Source organism: Trachypithecus francoisi, unplaced genomic scaffold (assembly GCF_009764315.1).
Source record: "Trachypithecus francoisi isolate TF-2019V2 unplaced genomic scaffold, Tfra_2.0 Lachesis_group20, whole genome shotgun sequence".
Lineage (NCBI taxonomy): Eukaryota > Metazoa > Chordata > Mammalia > Primates > Cercopithecidae > Trachypithecus > Trachypithecus francoisi.
This window is the reverse complement of record NW_022681466.1, coordinates 54,098,187-54,122,295: the sequence shown is the minus strand read 5'-3', so window position 1 is coordinate 54,122,295 and position 24,109 is coordinate 54,098,187. Positions and strand designations below refer to the sequence as shown.

The 24,109-nt window shown below is 43.2% G+C and overlaps 1 long non-coding RNA gene across 2 annotated transcripts; it reads left to right on the top strand.

Moving 5' to 3' along the window:
* The first annotated feature begins 306 nt into the window (after positions 1–306).
* Positions 307–23,767, top strand: LOC117067611. Of its 2 annotated transcripts, XR_004430805.1 has the most exons (4): positions 307–496; positions 13,848–13,967; positions 21,121–21,410; positions 22,223–23,767. It is a non-coding gene; the product is annotated as an uncharacterized LOC117067611 (long non-coding RNA). The 2 variants fall into 2 exon arrangements; XR_004430804.1 differs by having other exon boundaries at positions 21,121–23,767.
* The last annotated feature ends 342 nt before the right edge of the window (positions 23,768–24,109 follow it).

Genomic DNA, 24,109 nt, shown 5'->3' with positions numbered 1-24,109 from the left:
AATTGCCGGGCGTGGTGGCTCAAGCCTGTAATCCCAGCACTTTGGGAGGCCGAGACGGGCGGATCACAAGGTCAGGAGATCGAGACCATCCTGGCTAACCTGGTGAAACCCCGTCTCTACTAAAAAATACAAAAAACTAGCCAGGCGAGGTGGCAGGCGCCTGTAGTCCCAGCTACTCAGGAGGCTGAGGCAGGAGAATGGCATAAACCCGGGAGGCAGAGCTTGCAGTGAGCTGAGATCCGGCCACTGCACTCCAGCCTGGGTGACAGAGCGAGACTCTGTCTCCAAAAAAAAAAAAAAAATAGGAGAGAGGGAGGATGAAAATTGACTTGTACCATCTTCTTTTGTGGCTACAGAAAGGCTAACTTTAGCTTTGGCTTTCACGGATTGTAAATATGTGCTGGCACTTGTGAGCTGTGCAGACGACTTGGGAGGTTTTCTCAGAACTTGTCAAGATGTGGGAACTGAGCTTCATTGCTCTGCAGTATTGACTCAGGTAATGGCTAATTTGGTAGCTGACAGATCTAAAGGAAGCCAAGGGTCAAGCCCTAAAGTGGGAAAGTGTTGTAAGTGTAGAAAAATTGAACCTTCCAAAAAAGACCTCTGGGCAGAAGGGATTTTATAATGCAGCTTCCCACCCCACAACAGAAAAAATGCCAAGACTTTGCCCTCATTGCAATAAAGGAGATCATTGGGCTAATCAATGCCACTCAAAATTTCATCAACACAGCACCCCTCCATCAGGAATCGAAAAGGGGGCCTGGACCTGGGCACCTCAAAATATGAGGGCATTCCCTGTCCAGGCCACAACTCCATTTCAGGGGTGGGTTTCCGGAGGCATATTGACTCCCTCTCCCCAGGAACACCTGGAAACACAGCATTAGCTTTCCTAGCTAGAGAACAAATTACATTAATTGAAAGAAACAAACTCACTAAGATTCCCATTGGTATTTGGGGGTCTCTGCCAACAAGATACATGGGAATGATTTTGGTAAAAGCTGTCCTAACTTACAGGCCCAGGAGTTGTTGATTCTGATTGTGGAGGAGAGATTCAGGTAGTGGTAGTCACAAGATCTTTGGGTTTTTGAGTTGGGAGCTCAACTGTTGCTTATTCCCTGTATATTGTACCCTTCACTACGTAAGAAGAAGGGAGGAGGTCAGGGATTTGGAAGTGCAACTAGGAGAGAGATTTAGCTGTCACAACCCATAGCATCTAGTGGTCCCACCTGTACAGTGCAAATTGAAGGTTTAAGGATTGCTTTTTGCTATACTGTTGTACAAAAAGGATAAGCCTCAATTTGCTTTCTCTGTGCCTTCTGTTAATCAGAAAGAGCCTGGTTCTCATTATCAGTGGAAAGTTTTACCCTGCAGTAATCAACCAAAGAGGCAGAAGCTGAGATGCAGCTTGTAGAACAAATGCTTCAGCAATGGCATGTCTCCTGGCTACAGGCACAAAAGTTTTTTCGCTTCTGTTTTGCTAGATTTACTGATGTGGGGCTGAGGGTATGCTTGTGTCTAGAGAAGATGAACAAACCATGTGGGTGCCCTCAAGGTGTCTTGGACCATGGAACAGGAGACTGGAGGGACCCATGGATCCCAACCATGGACCTGGTTCCCCAGTACGAGCCATGAGCCCGTTGAATTTGAATGTGAAGACAGAACAAGAACCGACCGGAGTCACACTGACATCAACCCCCATAATATGGGGACAGATCAAGAAAACCACACAGGAAGCTCAGAAACTGCTGGAGCACCAGGGTTTCACCTTTTGCTGGAACTCAGAGGTACAATCGATGCTTAACGGACCAATGCTTTCTGACTGAGGTCCTCTCTACCCTGAATACAAGAGACCCTAATAGTTAGGAATATCATCACCCCTATTCAGCATGAAGAAGTTGCAGAAGATGGACCTTCGTCCCTCTGCAACCCTTAGGATTAAAGGTCCTCTTGTAAAAGGGAAGGGGGACACATGTAAGAAGCATTCAAACCAGAACAACTCCATTTTGAATAAGGGCTAAGAAAAATGAAGGTGGATCACCAACTGGTAATTAAGGGCTGCACAGCCTGCAATTAACTTGCTCAATTAATTTAAAAACAAAAAGGGGAGACGTTGGAGGCCACACAAATGTTTCTTACGATTAGGCATAATTGAAGCCTGTTAGTAACAATATGAACCTGTGCTCAATTAAGCAGCTGACCAATCATTACCTCCTCCTCCTTGCTGTTGTTACCCAATAAATACAAAGGGCTACAGAAGCTCAGGGGCTGCCTTTGCTCACTAGAAGCAGGGAGCTCTCCTTCCCCATGCTAGCCTTTCCTTGAAACAGTTTTTGTCTTAAGTAGCCTTTCCTTAATACAGTTTATTTTTATTTTTTATTTTTTTTATTTTTTTATTTTTTTTTGAGACAGAGTCTTGCTCTGTCGCCCAGGCTGGAGTGCAGTGGCCAGATCTCAGCTCACTGCAAGCTCCGCCTCCCGGGTTCCCGCCATTCTCCTGCCTCAGCCTCCCAAGTAGCTGGGACTACAGGCGCCCGCCACCTCGCCCGGCTAATTGTTTGTATTTTTAGTAAAGACGGGGTTTCACCGTGTTAACCAGGATGGTCTCGATCTCCTGACCTCGTGATCCGCCCGTCTCGGCCTCCCAAAGTGCTGGGATTACAGGCTTGAGCCACTGCGCCCGGCAATACAGTTTATTTTATCTTAAGTTTTCATTTCTACATTTCTCCCTTAGTTCAGTCTTGTAATGAGGGTCTCAGGCAGTAACAGTAACTGCTGTAATGATGGTCTTAAAGCAGTAACAGTGGTAACTGCTGCAGTGATGGTCTCAAGTAGTAGCAGTGGCAGTCGGCCACATTATCTCACTTGTATAAGTATGTCTAGAATATAAATAGCACCTAATAAATGTAAGTATTGAAAAAATGTTGTGGGGCAGAGGAAGAAATGCTAAGCTTCTGTGAAAAGGGAGTACAGCTTGTTACACAGGTGAGAAGAATATGCTGCAGCTGAGAGAAGAAAAGCGTGAGTTTCCGGGTGCGACACTCTCAAGACTTTTCAACCATTACAAATTTAAACAGCCACCCAAAATCACCCCGAAGGACAGACCCGAGTTGTTCTTTTCATCTTTAATGTTTACGCCTCTCTGAATTGGAGAAGAAGCTGCCAGGATTCCAGTATATACCAAAACGTGATGAGAATACCCTCAACTGTGCAAACTTTTGCGCATTCACTGCTAGGTAAAGGAAGCTGATGTCAGTAAACTGTGGGGGCAACAAGGCGTGTTTGTGACCGAAGCTCAATTTGCCATCACAGTGTGGCCACACCTACCTCACTAATATTCTAATATTGGGATAAATAATTCAATAGGGATAAAGCCTGGATTTTCCTCTTGTTCTCTCTTGGTGGTTACATTCTTGGGATGATATTGATGTGCCACAGACAAACCAGCATGTGACTGTGCCCTATCTGAATAAGGTATAGCCTTTCTACATTGCAGAGTCGTTCAGTTTCTAAAATTATGGAGCTTTGTACTGTTAGAATCAATGAAGTGACTGATAATTTTTAAAAAACCATCAGTCTGGACCTGTGTAGCTAAATGAAAGTGAAGCATTTTAAAGTCAGGGAAAAAATATACACAATACTTAACATTTAGGGTTATCAGCCACTGCTGGTTTTCCATAAAGCATTTCATTCCCGATTTCATCTGTAAGAGATATGATTATTGCTCCCATTCAGAGGGGGATTTTGATTGTTAGCTACCTAGTCCTCCTTGCTTGGCACCCTGAAAACAAATGCCCCTTCTCCCACTGGAAAACCTTCCACTGCCAAACCAGTGCCAATGTGAGAGGATAGCTTGAGGCCAGTAGTTTGAGACCAGCCTGGGCTACATACAGAAACCCCTTCTCTACAAAAAAGTTTGTTTTTGCTTTTTTAAAAAAAATTTTTTTTTTAAAATTATACTTTAAGTTCTAGGGTACATGTGCATAACGTGCAGGTTTGTTACATATGTATATTTGTGCCATGTTGGTGTGCTGCACCCATCAACTCGTCAGCACCCATCAATTCATCATTTATATCATGTATAACTCCCCAATGCAATCCCTCCCTCCTCCCCCCTCCCCATGATAGGCCCCAGTGTGTGATGTTCCCCTTCCCAGTCCAAGTGATCTCATTGTTCAGTTCCCACCTATGAGTGAGAACATGCGGTGTTTGGTTTTCTGTTCTTGTGATAGTTTGCTAAGAATGATGGTTTCCAGCTGCATCCATGTCCTACAAAGGACGCAAACTCATTCTTTTTTATGGCTGCATAGTATTCCATGGTGTATATGTGCCACATTTTCTTAATCCAGTCTGTCACAGATGGACATTTGGGTTGATTCCAAGTCTTTGCTATTGTGAATAGTGCCGCAATAAACATACGTGTGCATGTGACTTTGTAGTAGAATAATTTATAATCCTTTGGGTATATACCCAGTAGTGGGATGGCTGGGTCATAAGGTACATCTAGTTCTAGATCCTTGAGGAATTGTCACACTGTTTTCCATAATGGTTGAACTAGTTTACAATCCCACCAACAGTGTAAAAGTGTTCCTATTTCTCCACATCCTCTCCAACACCTGTTGTTTCCTGACTTCTTAATGATTGCCATTCTAACTGGTGTGAGATGGTATCTCATTGTAGTTTTGATTTGTATTTCTCTGATGGTGAGTGATGATGAGCATTTTTTCATGTGTCTGTTGGCTGTATGAATGTCTTCTTTTGAGAAATGTCTGTTCATATCCTTTGCCCACTTTTTGATGGGGTTGTTTTTTTCTTGTATATTTGTTTGAGTTCTTTGTAGATTCTGGATATTAGCCCTTGTCAGATGAGTAGATCGCAAACATTTTCTCCCATTCTGTAGGTTGCCTGTTCACTCTGATGGTAGTTTCTTTTGCTGTGCAGAAGCTCTTTAGTTTAATTAGATCCCATTTGTCAATTTTGCCTTTTGCTGCCATTGCTTTTGGTGTTTTAGGCATGAAGTCCTTGCCCATGCCTATGTCCTGAATGGTATTACCTAGGTTTTCTTCTAGGGTTTTTATGGTATTAGGTCTAACATTTAAGTCTCTAATCCATCTTGAATTAATCTTCGTATAAGGAGTAAGGAAAGGATCCAGTTTCAGCTTTTTACTTATGGCTAGCCAATTTTCCCAGCACATTATTAAATAGGGAATCCTTTCCCCATTTCTTGTTTCTCTCAGTTTGTCAAAGATCAGATGGCTGTAGATGTGTGGTATTATTTCTGAGGACTCTGTTCTGTTCCATTGGTCTATATCTCTGTTTTGGTACCAGTACCATGCTGTTTTGGTTACTGTAGCCTTGTAGTATAGTTTGAAGTCAGGTAGCGTGACGCCTCCAGCTTTGTCCTTTTGACTTAGGATTGTCTTGGCAATGCGGGCTCTTTTTGGTTCCATATGAACTTTAAAGCAGTTTTTTACAATTCTGTGAAGAAAGTCATTGGTAGCTTGATGGGGATGGCATTGAATCTATAAATAACCTTGGGCAGTATGGCCATTTTCACGATATTGATTCTTCCTATCCATGAGCATGGTATGTTCTTCATTTGTTTGTGTCCTCTTTAGTCACTGAGCAGTGGTTTGTAGTTCTCCTTGAAGAGGTCCTTTACATCCCTTGTAAGTTGGATTCCTAGGTATTTTATTCTCTTTGAAGCAATTGTGAATGGAAGTTCATTCCTGATTTGGCCCTCTGTTTGTCTGTTACTGGTGTATAAGAATGCTTGTGAGTATTGCACATTAATTGTGTATCCTGAGATTTTGCTGAAGTTGCTTATCAGCTGAAGGAGATTTTGGGCTGAGACAATGGGGTTTTCTAAATATACAATCATGTCATCTGCAAACAGGGACAATTTGACTTCTTCTTTTCCTAACTGGATAACCTTGTTCTTTCTCTTGCCTGATTGCCCTAGCCAGAACTTCCAACACTATGTTGAATAGGAGTGTGAGAGAGGGCATCCCTGTCTTGTGCCAGTTTTCAAAGGGAATTTTTCCAGTTTTTGCCCATTCAGTATGATATTAGCTGTGGGTTTGTCATAAATAGCTCTTATTATTTTGAGGTACGTTCCATCAATACCGAATTTATTGAGCATTTTTAGCATGAAGGGCTGTTGAATTTTGTCAAAAGCCTTTTCTGCATCTATTGAGATAATCATGTGGTTCTTGTCTTTGGTTCTGTTTATATGCTGGATTACGTTTATTGATTTGCGAATGTTGAACCAGCCTTGCATCCCAGGGATGAAGCCCACTTGATCATAGTGGATAAGCTTTTTGATGTGCTGCTGAATCCGATTTGCCAGTATTTTATTGAGGATTTTTGCATCGATGTTCATCAGGGATATTGGTCTAAAATTCTCGTTTTTTGTTGTGTCTCTGCCAGGCTTTGGTATCAGGATGATGTTGGCCTCATAAAATGAGTTAGGGAGGATTCCCTCTTTTTCTATTGATTGGAATAGTTTCAGAAGGAATGGTACCAGCTCCTCCTTGTACCTCTGGTAGAATTCAGCCATGAATCCATCTGGTCCTGGACTTTTTTTGGTTGGTAGGCTATTAATTATTGCCTCAATTTCAGAGCCTACTATTGGTCTATTCAGGGATTCAACTTCTTCCTGGTTAGTCTTGGAAGAGTGTAAGTGTCCAGGAAATTATCCATTTCTTCTAGATTTTCTAGTTGATTTGCATAGAGGTGTTTATAGTATTCTCTGATGGTAGTTTGTATTTCTGTGGGGTCGGTGGTGATATCCCCTTTATCATTTTTTATTGTGTCTATTTGATTCCTCTCTCTTTTCTTCTTTATTAGTCTTGCTAGCAGTGTGTCAATTTTGTTGATCTTTTCAAAAAACCAACTCCTGGATTCATTGATTTTTTGGAGGGTTTTTGTGTCTCTATCTCCTTCAGTTCTGCTCTGATCTTAGTTATTTCTTGTCTTCTGCTAGCTTTTGAATGTGTTTGCTCTTGCCTCTAGTTCTTTTAATTGTGATGTTAGAGTGTCAATTTTAGATCTTTCCTGCTTTCTCTTGTGGGCATTTAGTGCTATAATTTCCCTCTACACACTGCTTTAAATGTGTCCCAGAGACTCTGGTATGTTGTATCTTTGTTCTCATTGGTTTCAAAGAACATCTTTATTTCTGCCTTCATTTCGTTATGTACCCAGTAGTCATTCAGGAGCAGGTTGTTCAGTTTCCATGTAGTTGAGCAGTTTGATTGAGTTTCTTAGTCCTGAGTTCTAGTTTGATTGCACTGTGGTCTGAGAGACAGTTTGTTATATTTCTGTTCTTTTACATTTGCTGAGGAGTGCTTGACTTCCAATTTGTGGTCAATTTTGGAATAAGTGAGATGTGGTGCTGAGAAGAATGTATATTCTGTTGATTTGGGGTGGAGAGTTCTATAGATGTCTATTAGGTCCGCTTGGTGCAGAGATGAGTTCAATTCCTGGATATCCTTGTTAACTTTCTGTCTCGTTGATCTGTCTAATGTTGACAGTGGAGTGTTGAAGTCTCCCATTATTATTGTATGGGAATCTAAGTCTCTTTGTAAGTCTCTAAGGACTTGCTTTATGAATCTGGGTGCTCCTGTATTGGGTGCATATATATTTAGGATAGTTAGCTCTTCCTATTGAATTGATCCCTTTACCATTATGTAATGGCCTTCTTTGTCTCTTTTGATCTTTGATGGTTTAAAGTCTGTTTTATCAGAGACTAGTATTGCAACCGCTGCTTTTTTTTTGTTCTCCATTTTCTTGGTAGATCTTCCTCCATCCCTTTATTTTGAGCCTATGTATGTCTCTGCATGTGAGATGGGTCTCCTGAATACAGCAGACTGATGGGTCTTGACTGTTTATCCAGTTTGCCAGTCTGTGTCTTTTAATGGGAGCATTTAGTCCATTTACATTTAAGGTTAATATTGTTATGTGTGAACTTGATCCTGTCATTATGATATTAACTGGTTATTTTGCTCGTTAGTTGATGCAGTTTCTTCCTAGCCTCGATGGTCTTTACATTTGGCATGTTTTTGCAATGGCTGGTACCGGTTGTTCCTTTCCATGTTTAGGGCTTCCTTCAGGGTCTCTTGTAAGGCAGGCCTGGTGGTGACAAAATCTCTAAGCATTTGCTTATCTGTAAAGGATTTTATTTTTCCTTCACTTATGAAACTTAGTTTGGCTGGATATGAAATTCTAGGTTTAAAATTCTTTTCTTTAAGAATGTTGAATATTGGCCCCCACTCTCTTCTGGCTTGTAGAGTTTCTGCCGAGAGATCTGCTGTTAGTCTGATGGGCTTCCCTTTGTGGGTAACCCGACCTTCTCTCTGGCTGCCCTTAAGATTCTTTCCTTCATTTCAACTTTGGTGAATCTGGCAATTATGTGTCTTGGAGTTGCTCTTCTCGAGGAGTATCTTTGTGGCGTTCTCTGTATTTCCTGAATTTGAATGTTGGCCTGCCCTACTAGGTTGGGGAAGTTCTCCTGGATGATATCCTGAAGAGTGTTTTCCAAGTTGGTTCCATTTTCCCCCTCACTTTCAGGCACCCCAATCAGACACAGATTTGGTCTTTTTACATAATCCCATACTTCTTGCAGGCTTTGTTCATTTCTTTTTCTTCTTTTTTCTTTTGGTTTCTCTTCTCACTTCATTTCATTCATTTGATCCTCAATCGCTGATATTCTTTATTCCAGCTGATCGAGTTGATAACTGAAGCTTGTGCATTTGTCACGTATTTCTTGTGTCATGGTTTTCATCTCTGTCATTTCGTTTATGACCTTCTCTGCATTAATTAGTCTAGCTGTCAATTCTTCCACTCTTTTTGCAAGATTTTTAGTTTCTTTGTGCTGGGTATGTAATTCCTCCTTTAGCTCTGAGAAGTTTGATGGACTGAAGCCTTCTTCTCTCATCTCGTCAAAGTCATTCTCTGACCAGCTTTGATCCGTTGCTGGTGATGGGCTGCACTCCTTTGCAGGGGGAGATGCGCTCTTATTTTTTGAATTTCCAGCTTTTCTGCCCTGCTTTTTCCCCATCTTTGTGGTTTTATCTGCCTCTGGTCTTTGATGATGGTGACGTACTGATGGGATTTTGGTATAGGTGTCCTTCCTGTTTGATAGTTTTCCTTCTAATAGTCTGGACCCTCAGCTGTAGGTCTGTTGGTGATTGCTTGAGGTCCACTCCAGACCCTGTTTGCCTGGGTATCAGCAGCAGAGGTTGCAGAAGATAGAATATTGCTGAATAGCGAGTGTACCTGTCTGATTCTTACTTTGGAAGCTTCCTCTCAGGGGTGTACTCCACCCTGTGAGGTGTGGGGTGTCAGACTGCCCCTAGTGGGGGATGTCTCCCAGTTAGGCTACTCAGGGGTCAGGGACCCACTTGAGCAGGCAGTCTGTCCCTTCTCAGATCTCAACCTCCGTGTTGGGAGATCCACTGCTCTCTTCTAAGCTGTCAGACAGAGTCATTTGCGTCTGCAGAGGTTCCTGCTGCTTTTGTTGTTGTTGTTGTTAACTCTGCCCTGTCCCCACAGGTGGAGTCTACAGAGACAGGACAGGCAGGTTTCCTTGAGCTGCTGTGAGCTCCACCCAGTTCGAGCTTCCCAGCGGCTTTACCTACTTAAGCCCCAGCAATGGCGGGCGCCCCTCCCCCAACCTCGCTGCTGCCTTGCGGTTAGATCGCAGACTGCTGTGTTAGCAATGAGGGAGGCTCCGTGGGCATGGGACCCTCCCGGCCAGGTGTGGGATATATTCTCCTGGTGTGCCCGTTTGCTTAAAGCGCAGTATTGGGGTGGGAGTCACCCAATTTTCCAGGTGTTGTGTGTCTCAGTTCCCCTGGTTAGGAAAAGGGATTCCCTTCCCCCTTGCACTTCCCAGGTGAGGCGATGCCTCGCCCTGCTTCAGCTCTCGCTGGTCGGGCTGCAGCAGCTGACCTGTACCGATTGTCCGGCACTCCCTAGTGAGATGACCCCAGTACCTCAGTGGAAAATGCAGAAATCACTGGTCTTCTGTGTCGCTCGTGTTGGGAATTGGAGACTGGAGCTGTTCCTATTCGGCCATCTTGCTCCGCCCCCCTGTTTTTGCTTTTTTGAGACACAGTCTCACTCTGTTGCTCAGGCTGCAGTGCAGTGGTGGGATCTCAGCTCACTGCAACCTTCACCTCCCAAGTTCAAGCAATTCTCCTGCCTCAGCCTCCTGAGTAGTTGGGATTACAGGTGCGTGCCACCACACCCAGTTAATTTTTTGTATTCTTAGTAAAGACAGGGTTTCACCATGTTAGCCACGATGGTCTCAATCTCCTGACCTCGTGATCCATCTGCCTCAGCCTCCCAAAGTGCTGGGATTACAGGCATGAGTCACCGTGCCCAAGCTTATTTTCATTTTTTTGAGACAGGGTCTCACTCTGTCACCCAGGCTGGAGTGCAGTGGCGTGATCTCAGCTCACTACAACCTCTGCCTCTTGGGTTCAAGCAGTTCTCATGCCTCAGCCTCCCAAGTAGCTGGGATTACAGGCATGCACCACCATGCCCAGCTAATTTTTGTATTTTTAGTAGGAACAGGGTTTCACCAGGTTGGCCAGACTGGTCTCAAACTTCTGACCGCAGGTGATCAGCCACAAGGTTTTTTGAGACATGTCACCCAGGATGGTGAACTCCTGAGCTCAAGAAATCTGCCATCTTGACCTTCCAAAGTTCTGGCATCACAGGCGTGTACCACTGTGCCCAGCCCTAGTAGTGCTGTTTTTACCACCTAAACAACAGTTTCAATTGTCACAAAGAAATTATGCCACTGTTTCTTTGCTGCTCGGATTCAGAATCGTTTTGTACATGTGCATTTTCAACTGCCCCTGCTAACAGGGGAGCTCCTCACAGATAGGAGTCCGGTCTGTTAATTTCCTCGTGTGCTTTACTCCTAGCGCCTTAACTAGTGTTCTGCATGCAACTAATGCTCAGTGGATCAAAAGACACTAGTGTTTGCAAGACTCAATTAGAGACTTCTCTTCAGTAATTTGCCAAGCACTTACAGACTGCCATTTATGTACAAATCTTTCTTACCCTCCCATCTGAAAAGGTATGGCTGATGGTCCATTATCTCTCAGAAAAATGTATTATAGCTCCAGATGGCAGAATGACCAAGAAGAAGTTTCATCTTCTTCTTGGTCTTCTTAATAAACAAGTCAGTGTTTATTAAGAACCCACTGTATGCACAGCATCACACCAGGCTGGCAAGAAACAAAATAATCCTGAGTGATCATCCTTGGTGGAAAAAAGACCTGAATCATAATTGTAACAATCTAAAATCCAAACATCATCTTTTAGTGTATCTTATACTTCATTAATTTTTTGAATTGTTAAACACTGTGACTTGGCCAGGTGTGGTGGCCCACGCCTGTAATCCCAGTACTTTGGGAGGCTAAGATGGACAGATCACTGGAGGTCAGAAGTTTGAGACCAGCCTGGCCAACATGGGGAAACCTGTCTCTACTAACAATACAAAAATTAGCCAGGCATGATGGTGGGCACCTGTAATCCCAGTTACTAGGGAAGCTGAGGCAGGAGAATCACTTGAACCAAGGAGGCAGAGGTTGCAGTGAGCTGAGATCACACCATTGCACTCTAGTCTGGGTGACAGAGAGAGACTCTGTCTCAAAAAACAAAAACAAGCAAAAAAAATTGTGACTTGATTGCTTACTCTGGAGAAGCAAAAACTACATAGGCACATTTTGAAACACTTGGGGAAATTTACTGCAAAGCAAGGATGAAGCATTGAGGATTAAACATCTGCAAAGTGGGAAATGATGTGAATTCTAACGACAGGCTTAGAAAGCTAACATCTCTAGAAAATAAACCTCTAAAAAACAAAACACAAAAAGCCAAAGCACACTTCACTTAGTGGAATATATTACGACACAGAAAAGTCCAGTATGTTCTACAGCCATGTTCAGGAAATGGTCCGGTTAAGACTAAAGGGCAGGAACAGCAGGTTCTGAGAAATCAAATGTGCAAACCAACACACTTTCAGACAGACTCAGGCAAACAGTCCATCTAACCCTAAATATATGTTAACAAATTCCTTCAAATCGCTGCTCAGACTAGGGACAAAAACATCTTAATGTACCTGACACCAGAACCACGCACAAACTCGGCACAATGGCAACTGCCCGCAGGCAGCTTTGAAATGTTTCCCTCTCGGCCGGGCGCGGTGGCTCAAGCCTGTAATCCCAGCACTTTGGGAGGCCGAGACGGGCGGATCACGAGGTCAGGAGATCGAGACCATCCTGGCTAATACGGTGAAACCCCGTCTCTACTAAAAAATACAAAAAAACTAGCTGGGCGAGTTGGCGGGCGCCTGTAGTCCCAGCTACTTGGGAGGCTGAGGCAGGAGAATGGCGTAAACCCGGGAGGCGGAGCTTGCAGTGAGCTGAGATCCGGTCACTGCACTCCAGCCCGGGCGACAGAGCGAGACTCCGCCTCAAAAAAAAAAAAAAAAAAAAAAAGAAATGTTGCCCTCTCTACAAATGGCCTAAATTCTAATAATCTGTCTCTATCTGATCAGAAACACATTTCCACCATGTGAATTTCCACCTTTCTGTCTCAGACCAGTCCAATCAGGTTATTTTCACCTCTCCCTAGTCCCCTTCAATTTAACTACTTCTTCAGGTTTTTGTGTTAGAAAAAGAGATTCTGGCCGGGCGCGGTGGCTCAAGCCTGTAATCCCAGCACTTTGGGAGGCCGAGACGGGTGGATCGCGAGGTCAGGAGATCGAGACCAACCTAGCTAACACGGCGAAACCCCGTCTCTACTAAAAAATACAAAAAAACTAGCCGGGCGAGTTGGCGGGCGCCTGTAGTCCCAGCTACTTGGGAGGCTGAGGCAGGAGAATGGCGTAAACCCGGGAGGCGGAGCTTGCAGTGAGCTGAGATCCGGCCACTGCACCTCAGCCTGGGCGACAGAGCAAGACTCCATCTCAAAAAAAAAAAAAAAAAAAAAAAAAGAAAAAGAGATTCTTCTGTCTAGGTCTAGTCTCTGTGGCAATGCACAAAGTCCCTGTCATTTCCAGTTGGTTTCCTCCTCATCAATCTTTTTCAGGTACCCCCTAAAAAAGATGATGCTCAGATATCTGAACTCCAGCCCCCACAATCTATCAAGGCAGGCTGACACCCACCGCAAACGTGGCTTACGTTAGCAGTGAAGGTTCGAGACAGAAGCTCTTCTTGCTGTCTCTCCTGCTGCTCCCTTGCATAGCACTGGTACTGGAAGTTTCTGAGTGCAGTCTACAGTTGCTGGACATCATACTTTAACTGCTCAACCCAACTGCAATTGATGGAGAGAGAGATTAAATTCCAGGAACTCCGGGCAGCAGAGTCTGAGGCGGCCAGGCTTTGTACTGACAAAAGACAGCATTTCCTTACTTCTCCCTACACCACCCCCACACTATCCCCCACCCACCACGAAATCTGACTTTGATCAATGATGTTGAAAGTAAAGAAGTAGCCTGTGGTTAAAGTGAGATGGTAGCACATGAGATTCTGGCAGCTTGACTTCAGAATCTGCTGCTCTCTGATTCTGAATGCATGGCAGGGAACGGGACAGGAAGCAGGTTCGCTGACCTCTTCCTGCCCTTCTATGGGTTATATCATTCTCTTGGAGGAAGCCCAAGGGCATCTTTGAGGTAAAGCATCCATGAAGCTTCATAAAACTTTCAGAAACGGGAGCTGGGGGTGGAGGTGGCAACAGCGGTTTCATTTTAATTTCATGGTGGAGTATCAAACATTAGATCAGTATTTCATTATAGATGGACCAATTAAAGTGATTTTTCTTTTCAACCCTAGAAGAACCCAGCAGCAACCAAAGAGCAGAACAAAACTCCATGGCAGCATTAGGCTTCAGGTGGCCATGGGTCTTGTCAGAGAAACAGAAGTGGAGGCAAAATTTCAAAATGACACAAAGAGGTAAGGGGTCACAAGGCTTCTAAGTCACAAACCTCACAGGCTATTTATTTTGAGGGGGCATCATCCAGATAGAATTGCACCCTTCGGGGGAATTTTTCTTTGTATAGTCTTAGTTTTTCAACAGGTACATGGGTTTTCAGAATATTCTATCGCCTCCCCGCTGGGAGAAAAGCCTCTCTTAATGGGTCTGGGGTATCAGAGCTTAACAGTTTGACATTCTGCCTTTTGTTAGGTGGCTCCTTGCTGGACAAAATCTCCAGACTTCAAGATGGCTGAATATCTTGCCTGGTCTATGCTTGCTTGGATTTTGTTTTCTACTACTGCACAAAAGAGAAAAAAGAATAATTGCTGGAAAAGAGATAGTGAATTTAAATTACAATGATAAAGATTGTTTTCAATATCCAATAAACTAGAAAATACACATTTCTTTTTTTTTTTTTTTTTTTTTTTGAGACGGAGTCTCGCTCTGTCGCCCAGGCTGGAGTGCAGTGGCTGGATCTCAGCTCACTGCAAGCTCCGCCTCCCGGGTTTACGCCATTCTCCTGCCTCAGCCTCCCGAGTAGCTGGGACTACAGGCGCCCGCCATCTCGCCCGGCTAATTTTTTGTATATTTTAGTAGAGACGGGGTTTCACTGTGCTAGCCAGGATGGTCTCGATCTCCTGACCTCGTGATCCGCCCGTCTCGGCCTCCCAAAGTGCTGGGATTACAGGCTTGAGCCACCGCGCCCGGCCGAAAATACACATTTCAAGAGAAAAATGTATGTACTAATGAATAGAAAATTCAAGTTATGCTATAAATGTTGTTTGGAAAAAAGTACATATATATAACTGTTAATGCCATAACAATGCCAGTATTTTTTTCTTTTTTAACATCTGAACTTGTTTTTGGCCTCCTGTTCCCCAAAGGGTCCCCTGCTTCTGTTGGCTTAGTGTCTCAGAACTTTGGCATTGTAGGTCTCAGACACCACTTTGCCATCTAATATCTGGCAGGTGGTGGTCTTTTGGATGGTTTGCATGGAGTTGCTGCTGTCCAGGGCATCGCAAAGATGGAAGTCCTCGCTGTGAAAGGAAAATATCTGTGGCCCCCAAAATCACAAAGGAAAAATCAAGCCAGGAACTGCTTAGGGCACCCTGATTCCCATTCTATTCAGTCACTCCTCTGCCCACTGAGATAGATGCTTATCTGATTTGCCTCCTTTGCAAAGGCTGATCAGAAACTCAAAAGAATGGAACCGTTTGTGTGTCAGCCATCTGTGACCTGGAAGCTCCCTCCCCACTTCAGTCTTCCTGCCTTTGCTTCAAGTTGTCCCACCTTTCCAGATGAAGCAATGTACTTCTTACATATATTGACTGATGTCTCATGATGTCTCCCTAATGTGTAAACTCAAGCTGTGCCCTGATGACCTTGGGCATATTTTGTCAAGACTTTCCTGAGGCTGTCACGGATGCATCCTTAACCTTGGCAAAATAAACTCTCTAAATTAACTCTCTAAATTTCCTCCCTGATTTCTTCTTGTACTTCTTATACTTTGTATTTCTCTCCTGTGGCATTTTAAATGTTCTATCTTGTGTACTTTTTGTCGATGTGTCTCTTTTACCCTCAGTAGACTGTAAATTCCTAAAGGATAGTCATTACTGTGCATTTATGTATTCTCTATTGTTGCTTTTCTTGTTTTGTATTCTGCATTTGTTTATTGCATACTTAGAATGTGCCAGAGCTGGGTCGGGTGTGGTGGCTCACGACTGTGATCCTAGCACTTTGAGAGGCTGAGGTGGGTGGATTACCAGCCTGGCCAACATGGTGAAATCCTGTCTCTCCTAAAAATACAAAAATTAGCCAGGCATGTTGGTGCATGCCTGTAATCCCAGCTACTTGAAAGCCGAGGCATGAGAATCACTTGAACTCAGGAGGCGGAGGTTGCAGTGAGCTACCTGGGTGACAGTGCAAGACTCTGTCTCAAAAAAAAAAAGTCAGATCTGTACTAAGTCTTTAAGAATGAATAAGATATAATTTCTGCTCTCCAGATGCTTATTTCTAATAAGGAGACAAATGTAACACATTTAATACACTATAATGACTGTTGTAATTATGAAGTTAAAGGTACAGTGGAGGCTTAATAGAGAACTGAGCAATTTAACTTAGAATTTCAATTTGTTGGCCAGATGCGTTGGCTCAGGCCTGTAATCCCAGCACTTTGGGAGGCTGAGGCAGGTGGATTACCTGAGGTCGGGAGTTCGAAACCAGCAGACCAACATGGAGACACTCCATCTCTACAGTACAAAATTAGCTGGTCCTGGTGGCGCATGCCTGTAATCCCAGCTACTCGGGAGACTGAGGCAGGAGAATGGGAGGCGGAGGTTGCAGTGTGCCGAGATTGTGCCATTGCACTCCATCCAGGGCAAGAAGAGCGAAACTCCGTCTCAAAAAACAAAAAACGAATTTCAATTTTTTAATTTTAATGATTAACAAGTGAAAAGTCTCAGACTGTGAAAATAAAGAAGCAAGCAACTATTGTCTGTCCATGCAGCTATACTTGCTGAGAGATACATGGAGCACAGGTGTCTGTAAGTTAGTGGAATCTCTTTGTTCTTCCATGAGAAGCACTGGTATTTTAAAGTGGGATGAAATCTGAAAATCAGAACACAAAATAAAAAGTGTTTTATAAGAAATCTATTTTATTAAAGAAAACCTTTAGAAAGTTCATTTAAAATTTACCACCAGAATTCAAAGTAATGGTGCTTAAACACTTGGAAAAGAGAACAAAGAGTAATATCTTCTCATGTAGTGTAATATCTTTGGATTTAATTAGTTAAAAATGCAGTTTTTCCTTTCTCACTGAATCTTCCCAAACCAGTAGATAGAACTCCCACTGGATTTTCTTGTAACTCCCATTTGGTTCAGAAGTAGGGAGCAAAGAATGTAGGAGCTGGGGCCTGGTGGTATCCTGCCTCATCTTCCCAAGTAGCTGGGACTACAGGTGTGCACCAGCATGCCCAGTTAATTTTGTATTTTTAGTTGAGACGGGGTTTCACTATATGTTGGCCAGGATGGTCTCGAACTCCTGACCTCAAATGATCCACCCACCTCAGCCTCCCAATGTGCTGGGATTACAGCCATGAGCCACAGCGCCTGGCCTCCATTGTTTCTTATTGACTTTCAGCATGTTGTGTTGTTGGAATTCCCAGTTCAGTTTGAAACAGATTTTCCACTTGGCATATTAGTAGTTCCTATCATGCCAGGCATACTTGCTTTGTTGTTTCACATGTATCTTTTCATAGCATGCAATGTAGTGATTATAATTGCATTATGGGTTACATCTTCTCTAATTGGTTCAAAGCAAATAGAGATTGGATGGGAAAAGTCAGTGGATTATGGGCCTGCACAAAAGTGCTTTGATGAACATCCATGTCATGTACATCTCAGTGTATGCCAGAACCTCTCTAGGACATATTCCTTTAAGTGCTGGGTCATAGGATAGACACATGGTTTATTCTACTAGTTATTGTCAGAAAGCATTTAAAGTGTTTTACCAATTTATTTGTATTTTTTACTTATTGATTTATTTTTTGAGACGGAGACTCGCTCTGTCACTCAGGCTGGAGTGCAGTGGCGCGATCTCGGCTCACTACAAGCTCCGCCTCCCAGGTTCACAGCATTCTCCTGCCTCAGCCTCCAGAATAGCTGGGACTACAGGCGCCCATCACCACGCCAGGCTAATTTTTTGTATTTTTAGTAGAGACGGGGTTTCACCATGTTAACCAGGATGGTCTCGATCTCCTGACCTTGTGATCCACCCGCCTCAGCCTCCCAAAATGCTGAGATTACAGGCGTGAGCCACTGCGTCCGGCCCCTTTTACCAGTTTATAATCCTACCAGCTGGGTGTGAGAGTTCCAGTTTCCTTATGTCCTCAAACTTTAACATATATGTCAGTTTGACAGGATAAATGTGATCTCATTGCTTCTCATTTGTGTTTTCCTGGTTGAGTGTCATTTTGTGTATTGATTGACCATTTGGGTTTTCTTTTCTGTCATTTGCCCTTTCTCCATTAAAAACAAACAAACAAACAAACAAACAAACAAAACTGCCTTGCTTGACTTTTCCTATTGACTTTTAACAAACCTTCATATATTTTCTGCACATCAGTCCTTTGTTATCTGCTGCAGAGATCCTCCAGTCTGTGTTATTCATTTATTTGTTTATTTTGTGGCTTTGGTGTACAGAAGTGTTTTTTTGTTTGTTTGTTTGTTTAAGGTAGTCAGATGTATCAATCTTTTCCTTTGTGGTTTGTGGGTTTTGTGGGGGCGGGTAGTTTTTGGGTTTTGTCTTTTTTTTTGTTTTTGAGACAAAGTCTGGCTCTGTTGCCCAGGTTGGTGTGCCGTGGCATCATCTTGGCTCACTGCAACCTCCACCACCCGGGTTGAAGTGATTCTCCTGCCTCAGCCTCCTGAGTGGCTGGGATTACAGGTGCGCACCACCACGCCTGGCTAATTTTTTGTATTTTTAGTAGAGATGGGGTTTCACCATGTTGGTCAGGCTGCTCTCGAACTCCTGACCTCGTGATCTGCCCGCCTCAGCCTCCCCAAGTGCTGGGATTACAGGCGTGAGTCACCACGCCCGGCCTGTTGTCCCTTCTTTCAAAAGCTCTCAAATACGCGGGGCTCTGTCTGGGCTCTTTCTTTCATCTTGGGTCAGGCGTAAGATCTGCCTTTCCTTGTCCGTCTGTACCTGCACTGCCGCCATATTGTTTTCATTGTTATTGCTTTGTAAGTCATAATGGCGGGTGGGACACGCCATTCCTCTCCTCCTTCTTCAGAGTGATCATGGCTATTCTTTGTCTCCCCCCTTTTTATTATGTCACTCTTCCTGTTGATAATGTTACCAACTTTCTGATTTTTCTGTTAAGTCACCATTGAAAATTTACCTCACAGCCTACATCAGGACTTCGTTAGAGTCCTAATTCTCTTTTCCATCCCTGTTACCATCCAGACCCCTACATCTGTTTGCATGGTAGCCCTGATCAGATGTCAGCTACCTCAGGCTGCATCCTACATCAGCCCCCATACTTCCACACCCCCGCATCATCCAAGAATATCCTGGACTTACCTTCCAGATGCAGCAGTCTGGTCTCAGACTCTAGCAATGATTTCTAGTTGCTTCTCAGGGCCACAGGTCTTGCCTAGGAGCACTCCAGGGAGTCATTTGACAGCTTGCCCAGCTTCTTCTGGTGCCCTAGGGCATTCCTGGAGGCCACAGGGAAGCTGTGGAAAAGACTAGGCACAAGCTGAAGCCCAAGTTGGGTACCTGACTGGCATTAGTAAATTTGGGGTCGTGGTTTGCAGTACTCACGATGTAGAGTGGTTGCTGACCTTTCCTCCATGGTTGGAGATGATGTGAGAGCCCAGCAGGCACCCTTCACGTGGGCTCTAACTTGCAGAGACCTCCACCATGAGCACCAGGAGGTGGATGGTGGGGCCAGCATAAGCAGTGTCCTGAGGACTGATCATGGAGAACCACAAGGAAGGGTCTTGAGGGTGACATTGGCCAGGCCCTGGGAAGCCTCCAGAGAGTGCTGCTCAGATCCAGGGTATAGTGTTGCATTTCCAAATGAGATGGCAGTTCCTTCATATTGCCAGGGAAAGATGTTTACCAAACGGGAGGTCCCTGTCTTTCAGGCCTTTCTCTGAATGGTTTCCTCCAACGATTTGCTTCCTCTTCCTCTCCCACTGACCCAACTCTCTTTCAAGCAGCCCACCCTGCTTGCAATCCACATAACATGTCTTGTATGCCTTTTTGCATATCGTTTTCTTCTATCTTCCTCCACCAAATGATGTCTTCCTTCTTCAAAGTGATGCTCAGAACTCTCTCCATCCACAAAACTTAGCTGGTTTTTCTTTCTCAACTCCACCCCTCTGTCTGCTTGCCAGTGACAGCACTGTGCAGAGCTGCCCCTCTTTCTGTTTGTTAACACTTATGTGTATTGCTTTTCTCATAATCTTCCCAGGGATTGTTCATGTCTACCCAGCCTGTCATTCCTAATCATGTTGTTTCTCAAGGACAAGGATTATATCTCCCTTGCCCTTTGACTTTTCATAGTACAGGTCAGTGCTTAGCACATTGAGTCATAGAACAGAACGTGGGATTGGCTGGGTCCAGTTCGAGGTTTATCACTTGCTGTGCGACCTTGAACAAGTTACATAACCTTTCTGGGTTTTAGTCATCTTATTTATAAAATGAGGACAATAATGGTACTTTCCTCATAGGGTTATTGACTTGGCAGAGTATCTTGGATATGGTAAGCACCCATAATAATACTGCCTATCAGTGTTATTAGTAGTAGTTAAGATATTAGAAACCATGCCAAAATATGAGGCCTGAAGTGCCACATACAAATTTTACAGTTCAGTGATGCTGTCAATTTAAATCAGTTACGTCTTAGCATCAGAAAAATTGTCTTTCTTGACTGAAGCACTGTTGATTACTGACCTGGCTCATTTCTTCCCTCTTCCTGTGATAGGCAAGTAGGATAAGCAAGGCTGTGCACAACAAAGTTAATGGCATATGATCCAAATCAAATTATAGTTCCATTAAGCAAACAACAAATTCAGCAGGCTTATATTAATTTCCAGGACTGGCAAGTTGATTTGGCAGGTTTTATTGGTGTTCTTGATCATCATTATCCTAAATCCAAAATATTCCAATTTCTTAAATTAACATCATGGATATTGCCTTCCATTACTCAAAAAACCCCTACTGAAGGGGCCATTACTGTTTTTACTGATGGATCTACTAATAAAAAGACCTCATTTGTGGGACCTCAACAACACATTTTTCAAACTGACTTTGCTTCTGCTCAAAGGCCTGAACTTATGGCTGTGATAACAGTGTTAAAAACTTTTAAACTGCCAGTAAACATCGTTTCTGATTCAGCTATGTAGTGCAAGCCATACAAAATATTGAATGTGCCTTCATTCAAAATGTTACTAATGACCAACTTAATCTTTTATTTCATTCTTTACAGCAAGCAGTACAACAAAGGCATTCCCCTTTCTATAACACTCATGTAAGAGCACATACTAACCTCCCTGGCCCTTTAACGAAACTTAAAGGGCAGATAATTATATGGGGAAGAGGATTTGTTTGTGTCTCTCCAGGTAACAATCAGGTGCCTGTATGGGTGCCCACCAAACATCTGAAGATCTATTATGAGCTACAGCAGGAAGAGAGGACTCTGGGAAGAGCCAGAACTCCCAATATGAGTGATGGCACAAATATATATCTCAAAGATGGAGGAGAAAACCAAGAATAGTTATCAGGCAAATTCTCCAAAATGGGGACAATCAAGAAGTTGGTGCAGATGGCAACAGACAACTTGAAAGCACAGAACAAACTAAAAACAACTAGTAACCTGATGGTGGCCATGCTGGTGACACTCACCATGGCGGTAAGCCTCAATATTTTGGAGCAACTCAAAACTTCACTTATTGGGCATATGTCCCATTTCCTCCTTTAATTAGGTCTGTGAGTTGGATGGACCGTGTTACTGGGGTGTACACCAACGACAGTACCTGGATGCCTGAGCCCATAGATAGCCAAGGGCCAGTGCATCTTAATGAAGAAGGGATAAAAATAAATATATCCATAGAATATAAATATCCCCCAATATACCTGGGACCTGCTGTTGGCTGTTTACAGATTGACACACAGGCCAGGGTGGCAGTAGTACCTGAAAAAATAAATCATGGGCTGCTTTGCATATGATTTTGGGGTGTAGTTTAAAATATAATCATTCCCATCCAAAACCCTGCAGTTCCATCCAAATAAGTTCAAATATAAACAAAATAGAGTTTAGTTTAAAGGTGTGGATGCTTAAACTTGGGAAGATTGTATAGCAAGTAAGGCTGAGGTACTACAAAATAATTCCTATGGAATCATCATTAATTAGTCCCCAAGAGGATCTTTAAAAAAAAAAATAGCACCAGAAGGCCTTCTTGTAGAATAAATGTAATAAACCGATGGAATCATTGGCAATTAAATCATGCACCATATATTCAGACAAAAGCTTAGGTCCTTATCATATGGAGTCCTACTGGCATTGTCACCCCTAGTCCAAAAATAATATCTCCTGCCATAGGACAGGAACATTCTGAATTATTAGCTATGGCTCAAAGTTCAATCAAAATTTGGGAGGGTAAATAACAAGTATAAAGGGGAGGGAGGTAAAAATAAATATGCTCTTTCTTTTCTTTCCCACAGGACTTTTTGGATTCAAAGTTGTGTTCAGCCACCTTTTGTGCTGGCAATAGGAAGTGTTACTCTTGATATAAATACACACTTTATTTCATGCCCCAAATGTCATTTGTTTACCTGCATTAATTCAACTTTTAATAAAAATCAGACTATCCTAATAATTAAAGCCAGGGAAGGAATCTGGATCCCTATGTCTTTAAATAGACTGTGGGAGGCATCTCCATCCATTCATATAGTAACTGAAAACCTTAAAAAACTTTTATCCCATTCAAAAAGATGTATAGTTGCTATAATTGACCTCATTGCTGTTACTACTACTACTGCAGTATCTAGTGTGGCTCTACATTCATCTGTACAAACTGTTACATTTGTCAATAAGTGGCAAAATAATTCCACAAAATTATGGAACTTCCAAACTCAAATAAATAAAAAAATAGTTAACCAAATGAATGATCTCCATCAGATAGTGATTGGAATGGGAGATGGTATTATAAGTTTAAAAAGTAAAATTGAAATGCAATGTGATTGAAATACCTCTGATTTTTACATCACTCCTCATCTGTATAATAAAACAGAGCATGCGTGGGAAAAAGTTAAGAGACATTTAAAAGATCATACTGGAAATTTATCTTTAGATCTTGCAAAATTGAAGGAACAAATATTTCAAGCCTCTCAGTCACATATGACACTAATACCAGGATGAAGTGCTTGAAGGAGCTGCAGACAGATTAGCAGCTATTATACCCACTAAAGTGGATCAAGACACTTGGAGGCTCTGTGATTTTAATAATGATTGTGCTTTTAATCTGTGTTGTCTTTATGTAGTTTGCAGATGCAGAAGCCGCCTCTGGAGAGAAAGCTGCCACCAAGAACGAGCAATAATAGCTGTGGTGGTTTTGTGAAAAAGAAAAGGGAGACATGTTGGTAGAAGAGCTGAGGCAGGATTAGCTTGTCTGTCATAATATAAAAGTGTCTTGGAAGATGTCTGGGGTCCAGGGTCTAAAACCTCTCATGGCCTTTGGAACACCAAGTTCTGTGCCAAAGGGTGGAAGTCTGCTCTGCCACACCACAAATCTAAGCCCAGGGCATAAAACCCCTCGTGGCTTGGAAGGAATCCAGGGCTCAGGGCATAAAACCCTTCGTGGCCTCTGGAATGTGCACAGACTTGTTGGTTGCTCTCCCAGGCTCATAAACATGTTCTCCATTATCTCAAGCAGCAGAGCATATTCTATATGCATCAAAGAAAATGCTAAACCGTCACAGCTACGCTTGATGCACTGCTATATTTCTATCCCCACGTCCTCACACCCTCACCTGTTTACCCCCACATCCACACGTCCTCACCACCTGCATCTTTGTTTGATCACCGATAGTGTGGGCTTTGCAGCCTCCGTACCAGCGTTGGCCCCCTGGACCCACCTTATGTAATCTTGTCTTTTCTCATTCCTTTGACTCTGCTGGACTTTGTAGCCCCCATGGCCTGATGTTGGGTCTGATCACCCCAACAGAAATTGCACCATTGCACTCTAGCCTGGGCAACAAGAGTGAAACTCCGTCTCAAAAAATAAAATAAAATAAAAAAAAGAAAGTTCAGAGATATTTTACTGGAATCGGCCATTTCTTCTGAGCTGAGTACTGTGGCTTTTTAGGAGGATTATTCAGAAATGAACAGCAATATTAATTAGTTCCCACACCATGGTTTCTTTTGAGAAACATGATGGTTTTTGTTTGTTGGTTGGTTTTTTTCATTCTAAGGGAAGCTCCTTCTTTTTGAGTCAGTCATATGAATGCCACCTGTGGGGGCTGCCTTCCCACCTGACTGCTGGCCTCCTGCCAGGCCCATTCCTCCTGTTCTCTCACATCTTCTTTCACAGCTTCAAAAGCAGCTCTACT